Source organism: Talpa occidentalis, unplaced genomic scaffold (assembly GCF_014898055.3).
Source record: "Talpa occidentalis isolate TD23 unplaced genomic scaffold, MPIMG_talOcc4v2.1 talOcc4.16, whole genome shotgun sequence".
Lineage (NCBI taxonomy): Eukaryota > Metazoa > Chordata > Mammalia > Eulipotyphla > Talpidae > Talpa > Talpa occidentalis.
Window position 1 is genome coordinate 82,278,131 of NW_023601653.1, and position 16,940 is coordinate 82,295,070.

General features: G+C 38.0%; 1 protein-coding gene across 13 annotated transcripts in view; it reads right to left on the minus strand.

Moving 5' to 3' along the window:
• R3HDM2 (R3H domain containing 2) overlaps positions 1-16,940 on the minus strand; it is a 124,366-nt gene that overhangs the window by 67,273 nt on the left and 40,153 nt on the right. For 11 of the 13 annotated variants that reach the window (XM_037515046.2, XM_054696726.1, XM_054696730.1 and 8 more), the window contains one exon: positions 4,533-4,718. The exons of the other annotated variants lie outside the window; for them this stretch is intronic. The gene's annotated coding sequence lies outside the window, so the exon portion shown is untranslated. The remainder of the gene's footprint in view (positions 1-4,532; positions 4,719-16,940) is intronic. 13 annotated transcript variants of the gene reach the window in all.

The window sequence follows — 16,940 nt, forward strand, 5'->3', positions numbered from 1 at the left end:
GTTTGAATAAAATCAACAAAGCAGAGACATCTGCTCTACTAGTTGCAGGCTTTCTATATATTAATCATGGAAATTGAGCAGACCAATGGAAGACAACAGACTCAAACATATCCCCAAATCTGATCATATTAGAGGAGGCATAATTAATATTCAATAGTAAATTATCTGGGGCAACTCATTATTCACACAGAGAAAAACAAGAGCCGTATTTATACCATACACAAACATAAATTCCAGGTGGATTAAAAGCCTACACATGAAAAGCAAATCCTTAAAATTTTTAGATGCAAACACATGATTTTCATAAGGAAGGATTTCTCAAGTAAGAACTAGAAGTACAAAGCAGAAAAAAAAGTTATGTTTGATTATTTTAAAATTTAAAACTGCTATACAATTTAAAATCATAAACAGTTAAAAGATAAATTATAGATCGAAAAAATGTTATTACATGTATGACAAATAAATGGTCTTACTCAGTATATTCAAATAATTATAAACCAAAAAGACAAAAGCAAAGTTGGCAAAGACTCAAAAGTAGAAATGCAAAGGCAAATAATAGAAGAAACACATTTTCTATTAGTAATCAGGAAAATGCAAACAAAGACAAAGAAATACTATTGTCACTCTCAACAGATTGTCAAATAATTTTTTTAAACTGTCAAGTTTTATAATGCAATGTACTAGTGTGTAAACAGATTGTTCTTTTTTTTTTTTTTTTTTGGTAATGGAGCAGTACCCCATTCTACAGCTAAATCACAATTTATCTCCTTACCTGATGAGTAATAGCTAGGTCATTAGCAATTTTTAATGATTACAAACAGGTTCATATAAAAATTCAGTACAACTCTTGATGTGAACATATGGATTCATTTCAGAGGTGGAGTGGCTGTATCTTTATGATAAATGAATTGTTAATTTTAAAAAGTTAACACGTTTCAAAGTGGCTATACCACCTCACATGGCCATTAGTAACATATGAGTTCCAGTTGCTCCACATCCTCACCAACATTTGATATGGTTATACTTTTTTAAAGTTAGTCTTCTAATAGTTGTGTAGTAGAATCTGATGATTTTTTTTTATAATAAATTTTATTTTTATATTCCCCATACAATTGCAACCCCCCCATTCTGACCCCAATACCTCCCCTCCCGCCCCCCACCCCCCAAAAAGTATCTCTGGTTCATAGTTTTTTGTTGATTTTGATTTTCACTTTCTTATAGTTATTCATTTTCCTGGTCCCTTATTTAAGTTTTCTAGATTCCTGCTATGAGTGAGACCATCCGGTATTTTTCTTTTTCTTTTTGGCTTATTTCACTGAGCATGATCCCTTCCAGCGCCATCCATGTTGCTGCAAATTGCATGTGTTTATCTTTTTTGAATGCTGAGTAATATTCCATGGTATATATGTACCACATCTTCTTGATCCAGTCATCTATTTTTGGGCATTTGGGCTGTTTCCAAGGTTTAGCTATTGTAAACAGTGCTGCTATAAACATAGGGGTGCAGGTGCTCTTTGGAATGGATGTTTCTGTGTCCTTTGGGTAAATACCTAGGAGTGGAATTGCTGGATCCTATGGAAGCTCTATGTTTAGTAGGTCAAGAAATCTCCACACAGCTCTCCATAGTGGTTGGACCAGTTTGTACTCCCACCAACAGTGCAGGAGAGTTCCTTTTTCTCCACAACCTCGCCAACATTTGTTGTTGCCAGTTTTTTTAATATGTGCCATTCTCACTGGTGTAAGATGGTATCTCATGGTATCTCATGATGACAAGTGATGTTGAACATTTTTTCATATGCCTATTGGCCATTTGCATTTCCTCTTCAGAGAAGTTTCTTTTTAGCTCTTCTGCCCATTTTTTGACTGGGTTATTTTCTTTGTTGTTGTTGAGTCTCATCAGCTCTTTGCAGATTTTTGTGATCAGTCCTTTATCATTAGTGTTGGGTGCAAAATTGTTCTCCCAGTCAGTGGGGTTTCTCTTTGTTTTTGTTATTGTCTCTTTTGCTGTGCAGAAGCTCTTTAATTTGATGTAGTCCCAGCTGTTTATCTTTGCCTTCACTATCACTGCTTTGGGTGATGTATCTGTAAAGATGTCTTTGATGTGCAAATCACGTAGTGTTTTGCCTATATTTCCTTCTATATATTTTATGGTTTCAGGTCTTATGTCTAGTTCTTTAATCCATTTTGAGTTGATTTTTGTGTATGGTGTGAGGTAGTGGTCAAGCTTCATTCTTTTGCATGTAGCGACCCAGTTTTCCCAGCACCATTTATTGAACAAACTTTCTTTGCTCCAATGCATAGTCTTTGCTCCTTTGTCAAAGATTAGTTGACCATAAATCTGTGGGTTTATTTCTGGATTTTCTATTCGATTCCATTGGTCTGTATGTCTGTTCTTGTTCCAATACCATGCAGTTTTGATGATTATGGCTTTGTAGTATAGTTTGAAGTCTGGGAGTGTGATGCCTCCATTCCCTTCTTTCTTTTTCAGGAGAGCTTTGGCAATTCGGGGTTTTTTGTGATTCCATATGAATTTCATCAATATAGAATCTGATGATTTTAATTTGCATTTCCCTTATGACTTATGTTGAGCATTTTTTCATGTGCTTACTTCCCAAGCCCATATCTTCTTTGGCAGTGTCCACACTCCTTGACTGTATTTTAATTAAATTTAAACATCAGTAAAAATCTTATTGTTGAAGTATGTGAGGTCTTCATAAAATCCACATAAAAGTATTTTCTTAAATTTTTTATTTTCTGCCAATCTAATATTTTCATTTGCTACTGTGTCTTTAAAAGAGAAAGCTTATTTTGATAAAATCAAATTCATCTATTTTCTTCTATTATACTTTGTGCTTTCTGTGTTCATCTTATGAAATCTTTTGCTTACTCTGTGATCACAATGTTTTCTTAGATGTTTTCTTCTAGAATTAAATCATTTTAGTCCTTACATACATGATCCATTTTGAGTTATTTTTTGACCATGTCGAGTAAAGTTGGAGCTATTTTGCTTTTTGTTTTTTATTTTTTTTAAAGATTTATTTATTTATGCATACAAGAGCTGGGGTACAGGCTGGAGATGTGGGGGTGAGAGGATTCATCAGAGACAGAATGGGGAACAGAACAGGCAGACTGACTAAAATACACTGCTGAGGGGAGCAGCGGGCGAGACAGGAGAGGTCTGCTGCACCATTTGGTTGATCCCTGGCCAGCCGGGGATCAAACTCGTGCTGCAGAGGCTGCGGATAGGTTCATAGTGCGGTGCTTAACCCCTTGCGCCACCAGGGAGGCCCCCCCTTTTTTTTTTAATGTGGTGAATGGTAGCTGAATTTGACACCTTATGCCACTTTGGCATAAGGATTATTTTGAGAGAAGCAATTGAGAAGCAGGTTCAAGAAAAGCTCTCTGCCAAAAAATAGGCAACAAATTAACAAAGGTGTCATCCTCCCTTCTCTACTAGGAGGATAAAAATTAACCACCTGAGACAACCCTTATCAGCCTGGAGATGACACCAAAGGGGTTTATATAACAAACTTTACAAACTTTTATCTACCATTAGTTTCACAATGTATTTGCCTTCCTACAATTTGCCACCCCTGGAGATTCAAGGTCGTTTTCCTTCATTCTTGTCACTTCTCTAAAAATTTTGTGTTCCCTTGTTAACATGCTAGCTATATAAACCCAAGTTCTAACCGAACCTTTTAATCACTCATCTATGAGTTTCTCCCATATATATATAAGATATAAACTGTCTCTGGTTAGAGACTCAGCTGAAAACTTACAAGAGCAGAAGGAAAAATTTTTTCCTCCCTTGCAATGGTTAACCAACTGCTACCCTTTCTCCCAATGAAATACCTTGGCAACTCCTAAAAATCAATTGACCATACACACAATGATCTATTTCTAGTTTTCTATTCTCTTCTACTGATTTGTGTATTTTCACACCAATACCACTATCTTAATTACCCAACCTTTATAATAAGTTTTAAAATCAGGTATTTTGAATCCTCCAACTTTGAACTTTGTTTTCAAATTCATTTTGTCTATTTCAGACACTGTGTTTCCAGATAAATTTTAAGAGTCAGTGTATCAACTGACTGGAACTGTGGTGAATTTATAGATCATTTGGGAAGAACTGAAATCTTAACAATATTGAATCTTCTAATAAGCAGTGTCTTCTAGTTTTCTATATATATATCAACTGTATGTCCTGTCAAATTTAGATCTAAGAATTCCACATTTTTATGCTATTTGTAAGTAAAGTTTCATCAATTTCCATTTTATATTGCTCTTCCTAGTCTACACACACACTATTTTTATATACTTTGTATCCTGCAACCTTCTTAATTATCCTAGTTTTGTGCACTCCTTGTGATTTCCTATGATGTTGCCCAGTGCAACAGGAAGTTTTCTTTTTTCCTTTGTTGCTCCCTCCCATTCCCCCACCCCTCCCTGTGTCTGTGCGTCAGTACTTCGCACTGACAAGAACCGTCATTACTATGTTGAAAAGAAGTGGTGAGAGCAAACATCCATACCTTGTTCTTGCTCTTAAGGGCAAAGCATTCATTGTTTCATCATTAATTATGCCACTATCTGTAGGTTCTCCAGAGACGCCCTCTATCAGATTGACAAGGTACCTTTCCAATTTGTTGAAAGTTGAATTTTCTCAAATGCTTTTTCTGCTTCTTTTAAGATCACCATACATTATTTTCTTTTTTAGTCTGTTAATAGAGTGAATTACATTATTTGAGCTTTGAATGTTAAACCAATCTTAAATCACTAGGATAAAATCTACTTGGTCATAATGTATTATTCTTTTCATATATTGTTGGCTTCAATTTACTAAAACCTTGTTGCTCTATGTTTATAATGGATACTGGGCAGTAGTTTTCTTATATTTTTGTTGGGTTTTGCTGTCAGGCTGGGTTCATAAATTGAGTTGTGAAGTGCTCCCTCCTCTAAATTCTTCAAACATTTATATAGAAATAGTACATAATTCTTCCAGAAATTGTTGGTAGACCTTAGCAATGAAGACATCTCAGCCTGGAACTTCTTTTGTAGGAAAGTCTTAAACTAAAATTCAGTATCTTTAGACATGCAGATGGCCAACAGGCACATGAGAAAATGGTCATGACCACTTATCATCAGGGAAATGCAAATAAAAACCACAGTGAGACACCACCTCACACCAGCAAAAATGGTGTATGTTAGAAAAATCAGAAACAAGAACTGGCAAGGGTGTGGAGAAAAAGGAACCCTCTTCCACTGATAGTGGGAACGCAGACTGGTCCAGCCCCTAGAAAAAGGAGTGTGGAGGGTCCTCAAAAAACTGAAAACGGATCTGCCATAGGACAGAGCAATTCCATTACTAGGCATTTACTCCAAGAACACAAAAACACTAACCCAGAAGGAAACCCACACACCTCTGTTCATTGCAGTACTACTGGCATTAGTCAGTATATAGCAATAACCTAAATCCCAACAGATGAGTGCATCAAGATGTCATCTGCACACACAACGGAATACTATAGTAGATGAACTCGTGCCATTTGAGGCAAGCTGAATGGAGCTAGAAGGAATTATACTCTGAAGTAAGTCAGGAGAAAGATAGATACTGGATGGTTTTACTTAATATGCAGAAAATAAAGAAACCAAACAAAGCCAAAGACAAACTTTAAAACCAACCCTTGAAAGCTGACCATAGATCTGAGGTCTGAGGCACCCAGGAGGGAAGGGGGATGGCAAGGGAGTGGCGGGGATGGGGGAAGAAGGGTATAGGGCTGGGGTGAGCACAATGGACTACGGTTGAGAGCTATGGGTGCTTTGGTGGTAGAAGAGTTATGGGGAGAAATCCTATAATGTCAAAACATTAACAAGGGTATAAGACAATGGCATCTCATTTAAAAATAAAAAAATTCAAGCTAAGGCCAAAGCCAAGAAAGGGAAGGAAAAGGACTAGCAGCCCCCTCTGACTCTTCCCCACAATGATGCCATTACCAAGAAACAAACCAAACTGTGAGATATTTCCCAGTAAAAACTTTTCTTTTAATATATATAAAAATATAAAATAAATTCAACAGCTCTTACAGGTCTATTCAGGTTCTCAGTTTCTTTTTTATTATGCTTTAGCAGTGTATGCATTTTATAGGACCTGTCCATGTCATGTAAATTATCAAATTTACTGGAATATAATAGTTTGCAGTGTTCATTATCTTCATAATGGCTACAGAGTTGTCAGTGAATGTTCAATCTCTCATTCCTGATATTGGTAACATGTTCACTCTCTTTTTTGTAAGTCTGACTAAAACTTTATCAATTTTGATAATCATTTTAAAGAAGCAGTTTTTGTTAATCCTCTCCTTATTATGAACTAACCCTTTATAGCCATGGTAATATTTCTTGCTCTGAAATCTATCTTATCTAATAGAAATACAGCAACTCCTACTTATTCTAGTTATTGTTTCCATATCTTCTTCATCCCTTGACTGTTAGCCTATCTGTATCTTCATATAAATTTAATGTATATTTCTTGTAGATAGCATTTCTCTGGGCTTGCCTTTAAAGGCACTCATAGTAATAATCTTATTAATTATAGAGTGGACATCATTTGTATTTAATGTCATTTATTGACAAGGCTGCATTTAAGCCAACCATATTGCTATTTGTTTTCTATTTGTCAAATCTGTTCATCTTCCCTTTTTCAGATGTCTTTTAGATTAAGTATTTTTATATTTCAATTTTGACTTATTAATAACCTCCCCCTTTTTAAAAAATTTCTTTTGGATTCAGGGAAGGCATCTTTATCAGTCTAGCTCAAAGAAATATATATCTTCTGGGCCTCCCTGGTGGCGCAAGAGATTAAGCCGCAACCTATGAAGCTGTCTGCAGCCACTGCAGCACAAGTTCGATCCCCGGCCATGGAGCTACCCACATGGCGCAGCAGACCTCTCCTGACTCGCCTGCTGCTCCCCTCAACAGCGTGTTTGAGTCAATCTGCCTGTTCTGCTTCCTACTCTGTCTCTGGTGAATCCTCTCATCCCCCCCACACCTCTGGCCTGTGCCCCAATTCTTTTCTTTTTTTTAAAGATTTATTTATTAATTTATACAAGCACTGGGTACAGTCAAAAGCGCGGGAGGGTGAGAGAATTCACCAGAGCCAGAGCGGGGTACAGAACAGGCAGACCGACAAAATACACTGCTGAGGAGAGCAGCGGGCGGCAGGAGAGGTCTATGCGCCATGTGGGACCCTCACCTGGTGGCTGGGGATCAAACCGGTGCTGCAGAGACTGCGGGCAGCTTCGCAGCCCAGCGCTCAACCGCTGTGCCACTGGGGAGGCCCTGTACCCCAATTCTTGTATGCATAAATAAATAAATATTTTAAAAAATTAAAAAAAGAAATATATATCTTCACATATGTTATAAAAATATGTGAACAGTATAATCCTTATGCTGTGATCTGAAAACAGTTACTTCAATCTCAACTCCCCCAACCTTTTGGACGATCACAATCAGACATTTTATTCCTATATATGTCATAAATCCCACAATAAAGTTTCATAATTTCTGTTTTTAAAAGTTGTCTCTTTGGTGACTTTTCTTTTTCCACTAAAAGAACTTTCTAATATTTTCTACATTGATTTCTTTTTTTTTTTTTTTTTTTTTTTTTATAGAGGCATGTTTTTTATTTATTTATTTGTTTGTTTGTTTTGTTTATACATGCACTGGGTACAGTCAGAAGCGCGGGAGGGTGAGAGAATTCACCAGAGCCAGAGCGGGGAGCAGAGCAGGCAGAAGGACCGAAATACACTGCTAAGGGGAGCAGCGGGCGGCAGGAGAGGTCTGCACGCCATGTGGGACCCTCCCCCGGAGGCCGGGGAGCAGCCAGGGATTGAACCGGCGCCGCAGAGGCCGCGGGCAGCTTCGCAACCCAGCGCTCAACCACTGCGCCACCGGGGAGGCCCCTCTACATTGATTTCTGATTCTCTTCATTATTTTTTGTAGATCTAAATTTCCATCTGGTATGGTTTTCTCCTGCCTTTAACATTTCTTGTAGTGGTATTTGATGATGATTAATTCTATGTGCTCTTGCATGTTTTATTTTTAAATTAATTATTTTCTGATTCTCTTCATTATTTTTACTTACATAATTCATATACCATACAATTCACCCATTTAAAGTGCACAATTCAATGACTTAGAATACTCAGAGTTGTGCTTCCATCATCAAAATCAGTTTTGGAAAATTTGATTACCACAAAAAGAAATCCTCTACCCTTTAGCAATAACTCAATTTTCTCCTAATTGTCAGTTTTAAGTGACCATGAATGCACTTTCTGACTCTGGAGAGCTCCCCATCTGCACGTTTTCCTCTTCAATTCTGAATGGTATTTTCACTGAGTATACAATTTGGGGGTTACAGTTATTGTTTTTTTACTTAGAACTTTAAAGTTATCATTCCAGCATCTTCTGCCTTACAGTGGTTCTGATGAAAGGTTTGCCTTAATTCTTACTTTATACATTAGTCTGCTAGGGCTGCTATAACAAAAATCACAGACCAGATGACTTTAAACGATAGAAATGTATTTTCTCATAGTTCTGGAGACTCAAAGTCCAAGATCAAGGAATCAAAAGGTTTCATTTTTTCCTAAGGTCATTCTCCTTGGCTTGCTAGTGGCCACCTTCTTGTTATACCCAGATGGTTCTTTCTGCCCCCTTGGAGTTTCTTTGTCCAGATTTCCTCTTCAGTCATATCAGAGTAAGGTCCACAGTAAGAGCCTTATTTTAAGTGCCTCTTTAAAGGCCCTTTCTCCAAATATACTCACATTCTGAGACACAGTAGCTTAGAGGTCCGATATAATCATTTGTGGGGGGGGGGGCAAAATTCAGCCCATAATACCTTTGTATATAATGTGCATTTTTTTTCTGTGTGCACTAAAGACTATCTCTTCACTACTTTTACACAATTTAATTAAGATGTGCCTTGCTATAGCTCTCTTTTTGATTCTTCTGCTTTGGGTTGCCAAGGGTTCTAGTAGCTCCAAGAACCCAAAACCAAGAAATCATAAAGAAAGCTACACCAGAACATATAATTAAAGCACTTAAAATCAGAGGTAAAGAGAAAATCTTTAATGAACTTTTTGAATTTATGACTATAGTTTTCATTAAATGTAGAAAATATTCATTTTATTCAAGTAATTTTTCTGTTCCTACCACTACATTCCTGGACTTCAATTACATGTTTTCTTAGACAGCTTCTTGTTATCCCACTAATCATTTACTTATTCATTATTCACAGATCACTGTATATTTTCAATTTTTTTAATGTTTCCTTTTGGCTGCTTCTATTTCATGCCTTCACATTCACTATTCTCTTTATCTGTCATGTCTATCTGCTATTAACTCTGTCAACTACATTTCTGACTTCAGACACTGTCATTTTTCCCCTTCAGAAATTTGTTTTGGGTCATTTTTATAGATTCTTTAGCTCCATTTAACATATTCCATCTTTCCTCTAGTTCTTTGAACATATGAAATAATTCTGTTACAATGTCCTGTCTACGAAGTCTATCATCTGTGTCATTTCTAGGTCTATTTCTATTGACTGTTTTTATTCCTCAATATGAACTGTATTCTGTATGCCTGACAATCTGGGACTGGATGTCCAACATTATAAATTATGCACTGTTGGCTACTAGAGTTTAATTTAATCTTTGTTTTAGGAATTGGTGACTTGGAAATAATTTGGTCCTTCTGATTTGTTAGAAAGCTGTAAGACAGTCTTTAAACTAGGACACCATGGTGCTAATTTGGCACCATTAGTGAGGCAATACCTTTTTAAGTATTCTACTTGATTCCCCAGGTGTTAGAGGTATTTCTGCCCTGACTAGTGGAAGCACAAAATATTTGTGGCCCTGCATTTCAGTGTCTGTTCTGCCTACTGCTTTTCAATGGCCTTTTTTTGGGGGGGGGGGGGGAGAAACAAGGAAAAGGGGCTTAGATTGCTTTCCTCACTATTGATGAACAGATTAGCACTCAACTAGAGTTTAAGACAGTAAAGCCCAGCAGAAATCTCTGTGATGATGGCATTGTGGCTATTGACTACTTGCAATGTAGTTAGCACAACTGAGGAGCTAAATTTTTATTTAAATATCCACATGTAGTTAGTAACTCCCTGTACTGGACAGTGCAGGCTTAGGGGAAGCCTCTGCAAATTCCTGTAGCCCTCTTTCTGTGAAGCTCTCAAATACTCTGCCCACAAATTCTAGCTGCTTTGTCTTTGAATTCTGAACTTGGCCCCAAGCTTTTACCTCCGGTCCCTCAACTCAGAGAGAATGCTAGCTTTGTTTGGGTATTTCTTTCCATTGTATTACATTCATGTTGAAAGACAGAGCAATGTTTGGGCTCATCTTCTTGTTTCCCTTTCCACTGTTCTTTCTATGTCCTATGCCTGAAAACAGTTTATAATATATTGGGTTGTTGGAAAAGTCAGGACATATTTTTTCTATGTTTTCTATGCAAAAATGAGTCATGAGTTTTCTGACAACCCAATATATTGTACCATTTTATAATTTCTATATTTAAGGCAGGATCATAAATCAGCTTCTTGTTATGCCACCATGACTGGAATTTTAAGTTTTCTTCTAATGAGTTTTTAACATTCAATTATTATGTCTTTTATTTCTAAAATATTTAATTGCTTATTTTACAAAATGACCAAACTTGCTTTAGTCTTACTACTTACTCAGTGATTTTGAGTCACTCTTTTATTTCATTAAATATACTTACTTTTGACCAAAAATTAATTTGCATGGCCCAAAAAATTTAAACTAATTTTCTTCCCCGTATTCCTTGGTTGGGTCTGAATACTGAGCTAACACAGTGTATAATTACGAAGTTAACCTTGCCCAAAGAGAGGTCAGGTCTTTGCCTTCAGCTCCCAGGAAGTAATCTTAACCCACTGGAATGTACTGCCTAGTAAGAGTCTTTGTTTACTGGCTGCCTTGAGCTATAGTAAATGTGATCTATGGTGGAGACTTTGGGTCACACAGGATATGATGGCTCAACCTCAAGAAGGGTTAGAGACTAAGGCCAGCTAATACAGGTAATCAACAGTATCTCTGTGATAGAGAACCAATGAAAATTCTGGACACCAAAGCTCAGATGAATTTCCTCAGTTGGTAATATTCCAGGTGTTTTCCCATACAGCACTGCCTGGAAGTTAACTCTGTCCATTCCAATAGGAGAGGACAACCAGAAGGTCTGCATTTGAAACCCTCCTGGACTTTGCCCCATGCATCTCTTCTGCTGATCAATATTAATCTGCATCCTTTTGCTGAAATAAACCATTAATTCAAGTATAATAGTTTTTAGTCAGTTCTGCAAACATTAGCAAATTATTGAACCCAAGGGTGGTCGTGGAGACCCCGTCCTCTGCAATTGATGCCAGAAATAAAGGCAAACCTGAAAATTGTTCCGTAACTCTGCAAATAGTCAGCAGTGTTGGGACTGAGGATTAAACTAGTATGGCTGGAGTAGGATTAAGAAAGCAGCACAAGTGGTCAGAAGATTGATTTCATATTGAAGGATTAAACAAATTAAGAAGCCTCAAGTAGCTTTTGTTCTAGTCTTCACCTGGAAACCTTTATGCTGCTTACATCCAGTCAGGAAAATGAAACATAGCTCCACCTCTTACAAGGTCAAGTTTTTAGGAGCTCTGAATTAAAATTTCTAAGGTAAACCCAACTCTCATGTAAAGTATCATTGGGTGCTGGAAAATAAGGTTAATACCCTACTGATAATACGCAATTCTGGTTCTGAATGTCACCACAAGATTTTCACAGTAAACGGATGAGAACTCATATCACATATAAGGATATAAGGATGCATAACTATACCCTAAGACCATCAGGGATCGACTTTTGCTCAAATAAATTATTCTCATTGCATGCTACAGTAAATACGTTCTAACTCTGCTACACAGACAAAACTTGGATGGCTGTTTTGGAAACCAAGCATAACTTTTGGATTTTCAACTTGTAGTCTGGGTCATTTTAGTCTCCAAAATTTAATTCCAAGTAAGACTGTAAAGACTTAATCCTCTTACCAGAGAAGTCCCAGTGTTAAGACCCCCTTTTCGCAACACTGATACACTGCTATCCAATGACTATGCCCTGTGGTGAGGTAGGTAGGCATCTACCTACCATGTTGGGAGAGTAGTAGGAACTGTTCATAAGTTTGCACAGAAAACAAGATCCCTTGCTCTTGTCCTTACAATTGAAATATGGAGTTTTAAATATGTTTGTGAAATTTAAAACCAATAAATTCAAAATAACGAGGAAAATAAGTCCATTCATCTCTGATTACCCAAGATTAGACCTCTGTGAATGCAGGGATTGTGCTTTAAATCACCAGCAACTTGAAAAATACAAAAATTAAGAGTATATACAAATTAGGGCCTCCCCGGTGGCGCAGCGGTTGAGCGCTGGGTTGCGAAGCTGCCCGCAGCCTCTGCAGCGCTGGTTCGATCCCCAGCTGCTCCCCGGCCACCGGAGGAGGGTCCCACATGGCGTGCAGACCTCTCCTGCCGCCCGCTGCTCCCCTCAGCAGTGTACTTCGGTCCTTCTGCCTGCTCTGCTCCCCGCTCTGGCTCTGGTGAATTCTCTCACCCTCCCGCGCTTCTGACTGTACCCAATGCTTGTATAAATAAATAAATAAATACATCTTTAAAAAAAAAAAAAAAAAACCTTTGCAAACAATGTTTTTAAAAAAAAAAAAAGAGTATATACAAATTAATAAGAGTTTGGTAGCTTGAATTATGGCAATTTTCCCAAAGATATATAATTCTACACTGGATTTTTCAAGTAGTCATGGAAGTGTCCTGACAAAGAGACAGTCAAGATAACTTGGAGAAAAGCACAAAGGAATGATAGAAATTTAATATGCTTCAACTTGGCTGATAGAGACCAAAGAACTAAGTTAAATGAAATGTCAGGAGACCAGTCAGTGAGTGGGGCTGACCTAAGATATTGCCAAAAAAAAAAAAGGGGGGGGGGGATTTACGCAACTGAAATTCACTATCACAGCAGAGTGAACTGCAAAGCAGTGAGTAGCAGTTTCTTGTCTAGTAGCACAGACCAAAAGCAGCAACAGAAGCTCAAGAAGTTTCTTCTAGCTCAAAATATAAAAATATTTATCATTACTCCCAAGAATGAGAACCAAATCTGTACTACTACTTTTTTTTTTTTAATGGTATGAAAAAACTCAAGAAATAGCCAACAGAGTAGGGGGACAAAGTTTCTCTTTTTCCAATATCCAAATGATTGACAGGTTACCCTCCCCTCCTTCTATCTACAGTGATATGAAAAGGAAAAGTATTGTTAAAAGACACAAAAGTAGGTCCTCCCTGGTGGCGCAGGGGTTAAGGACAGCACTGTTAAGCTGTGGCCAGCCACTGCAGCACAGGTTCAATCCCCGGCTGGCCAGGGAGCTGACCCATGTGGTGCAGCAGACCTCTCCTGGCTCGCCTGCTGCTCCCCTCAGCAGTGTGCTTTGGTATCTCTGTCTGTTCTGCTCCTTACTCTGTCTCTGGTGGGTCCTCTCACCCCCTGCACCTCGGGCTTACACCCCAGTTCTTGTGTACATAAATAAATAAATCTTTAAAATAAATTTTAAAAAAGATACAAAAGTAGTAGCGTGCTCATATATCAAAGAGGAAAAAAGTGGTATCAAGAGAAAAACATTTTCATGAAAGATGGAATGCAGGAAGAAATGCAGGATGAAGATGAAACAGAAACATCAGTTATGATGCATCAGAAAATGGAAAAAATATCATTCAAAATTGCCTCACGCTAGGTTTTGCCATCCTTCTTTCAAGCCTAAGGTCTGTAAGAAGGTAAGAGAATAGGCAATGAGAAGAAATACTCCCAAACAAAACAGATGAATCCACCCCACCCTACACCACAAGACCAGAGAATTTCAGGTCATATTTATAATTAAAAGAACTTTAATTTAAAGCTGTGTTTTCCATAGGAACTCTTCACTCATCTCGCCTAAAAAAGCAACATCCCAATCCAACAACAACTATAAAAACAAAAATGAAATGTCATCACAAAAATCAGTGTAACACCCTCTCTATCTCTGGACACAATAGAAGGGAAGAAAATGGCATAGTTTCCATCTTTCCCACTGCTGCCAAAACAAAATAACAATAATCCAAAAGGCTAAATGATCTTACAGTATAGCACAGACTGCGGCCTGTCCCTACACTGCCTTGCAGTCTTCCCAGGATGGACCAGTGGGATTTAACATGAACCAAATCTGTCAACCGAGTTGAAGACAGACACGTGGGTTCTAATGAGCAGTGGTGAAAAACACACTGCTTCATTCAGCTCCAAACAATGATAAATAATTCAGGAACAGAACTGCTGCAATCTAGAGCACAGCAGTAGGATTTAAAAATAGACCACAAGCTGAAGAGCCTAAGTGGGGGAATCGAGTCAGAGAAAATAGATTTATGTCAACAAATTCCCAAGCCCAGTGCCATACAGGATGCCACTCAAACTGTCACTTAACGCAGATATGGAAATTCTAATGTGCTTTTTCAAAAAACAAGTGTTTTTTTCAGGAACTTGGAAAATTTGCTAATAAGTGAGTGAAAAAGTAGAAGTACTTTTTGGAAATAGGTATCACAGAAAAGGTAAAACCAAGACTTAGGAAAGACATGTTTTTTAAGAAAAAACTAGAAGGGGGTTAAAAATCTGTTTTCTATACCACCAAGTTCTAGGTCTAATATTTATTTAGGCTTTTATTTACTATTTATACCTCTAGCATTGAGGGTACATAGCGCTCAATTTTTCTTTGCATTTTTCTACCTCTAACAGATTTGATCATGTAACAGATGCAAGCACAAGATTCTCACCTGTTAATAAAAAGGGTAACTTGAAAACTGAACAGAAGCTATGATTATGGTCTTACCAGATTTAAATGAAACTCCAAGTCTGACAGAACTGCTACGTTTGTAGTGAGATGAGGACAGTCTAAGATCCTGGATTAATATGGATCAACAGGGTTTCGATACATGCTTCATATACAAACAGTGTGGCTAGATCTAGTCAATCTTAAAAATGATGTTCTATGGATTTTAAGAACGACCAGAATCCAGACATATTCTACAAACTCAAAAATGTATGAGGCAAAGAAGTAATATTCTATATTCAAACTGCATTCCCCATAACCACCACGAATATACACTATTCTCTGTAAGTCTGAGATCAATTTCAGACACCTGAAAAATTTAACATTATATAATGATGACTAATTTATGTGTGATATAAAATACAAAAGAAATTATAATCTGATTTTTTTTTCTAGATTCAAAACAAAGAGTACTGAAGAAATCCTTGTTCAGTAAAAACTACAGACCTATATGCTTCTACCTCATCTACCTTTAGATGGAAAAAATTAGCATTGTCTCTTCATAACTGTGGCATTCAATTTAAACTAACAAAGACAGATGTACTTGGAATAAGAAAAATTTCTTTCAATTCTTAAATTCCCTAGATTCTAAGATTAAACATTAAATAGCATTTTCAAAGGAGAAAAAGACCAGTTCGTGTAAAACATGGTCCATCTAATCCACTTCTCCGGCTGACATGACCAGATGTCTTCCAAACCTGCTGCACTCACCACACAGCCAGTCATCACTTCCTGCCTGTAAATCCAGGCTCTCTTACTACTGGCAAGACAGCACTGTTAGATGGACGGGGGTGTTAGTCCTGACCCTAGTACCACCTCCGGTCATGGTAAAGAAACCCTAGTCACACTTTACACAGATCTATCCTGACCCACTTCTGACCTGCCTATTCTTTTTTTTTTTTTTTAAAGATTTATTTATTGATGATTGATTGATTGATTTATACATACAAGCACTGGGTACAGTCAGAAGCACGGGAGGGTGAGAGAATTCACCAGAGCCAGAGCGGGGAGCAGAGCAGGCAGAAGGACCGAAGTACACTGCTGAGGGGAGCAGCGGGCGGCAGGAGAGGTCTGCGCGCCATGTGGGACCCTCCTCGGGTGGCCGGAGAGCAGCCGGGGATCGAACCAGCGGTACAGAGGCTGCGGGCAGCTTCGCAACCCAGCGCTCAACCGCTGCGCCACCGGGGAGGCCCTGACCTGCCTATTCTTTTAGGGCAAGATGTTCATGGAACCAAGGGACATATCTACCTGAAACCCCTGAATCTACCACCCCCAACTATGCTCTGGACCCCAGAAACCCATGCCCAAGAAGTCCCAAGGCCATTGTCAGGGCCTTCAAAAGGCATCTTTTCCAACTGTCCTTCCACGGACAACACACATTATTATACATATTCCATGTTTTTAATGGTGGGCAAAAACAGATGATGTGCAGGGTATAGATGGAGACGAGATTTAGAGAATATCCCTACACTATCCCATGTTGTCTCAGAACTTCAAGGAGTCTGAGAATTCCGGCCTGCCAGGTCCCTATGAAAATATATCTGTCAAGACAGAAGAAGAAAAATCTTTCCTAACAGTTTTTTAAACCTTGATTTGTAACTTAAATATTTAGACATATGGAGCAAATCTTTCCATTCATGCTGTTGCCCTGGGACTTAAATTGTTAGAAGCAGGCCTCCTGGCCCTATCACATACCAGCTGTGTGATTTTAGATTAGCAACCACCTCTGTCAGTCCTACTTTACTGATCTAAAAAACAAACTAGTTAAAATCTCCTTCATAGGATTTTAATGCAATTTAATATTTTTTTCAATAATTTTGCAGGATGCCGAGTACACAGCAAATGTGGGACAAGCTGAGTTATTGTATGTCTGTGCTCTGCCATCACTCTTCTTCCTAGTATGGGCAAAACAGGGACACTAAAGGAACAAAAAAGCAGAATCAAATTCAGGTAAAGTTACAACCAAAACA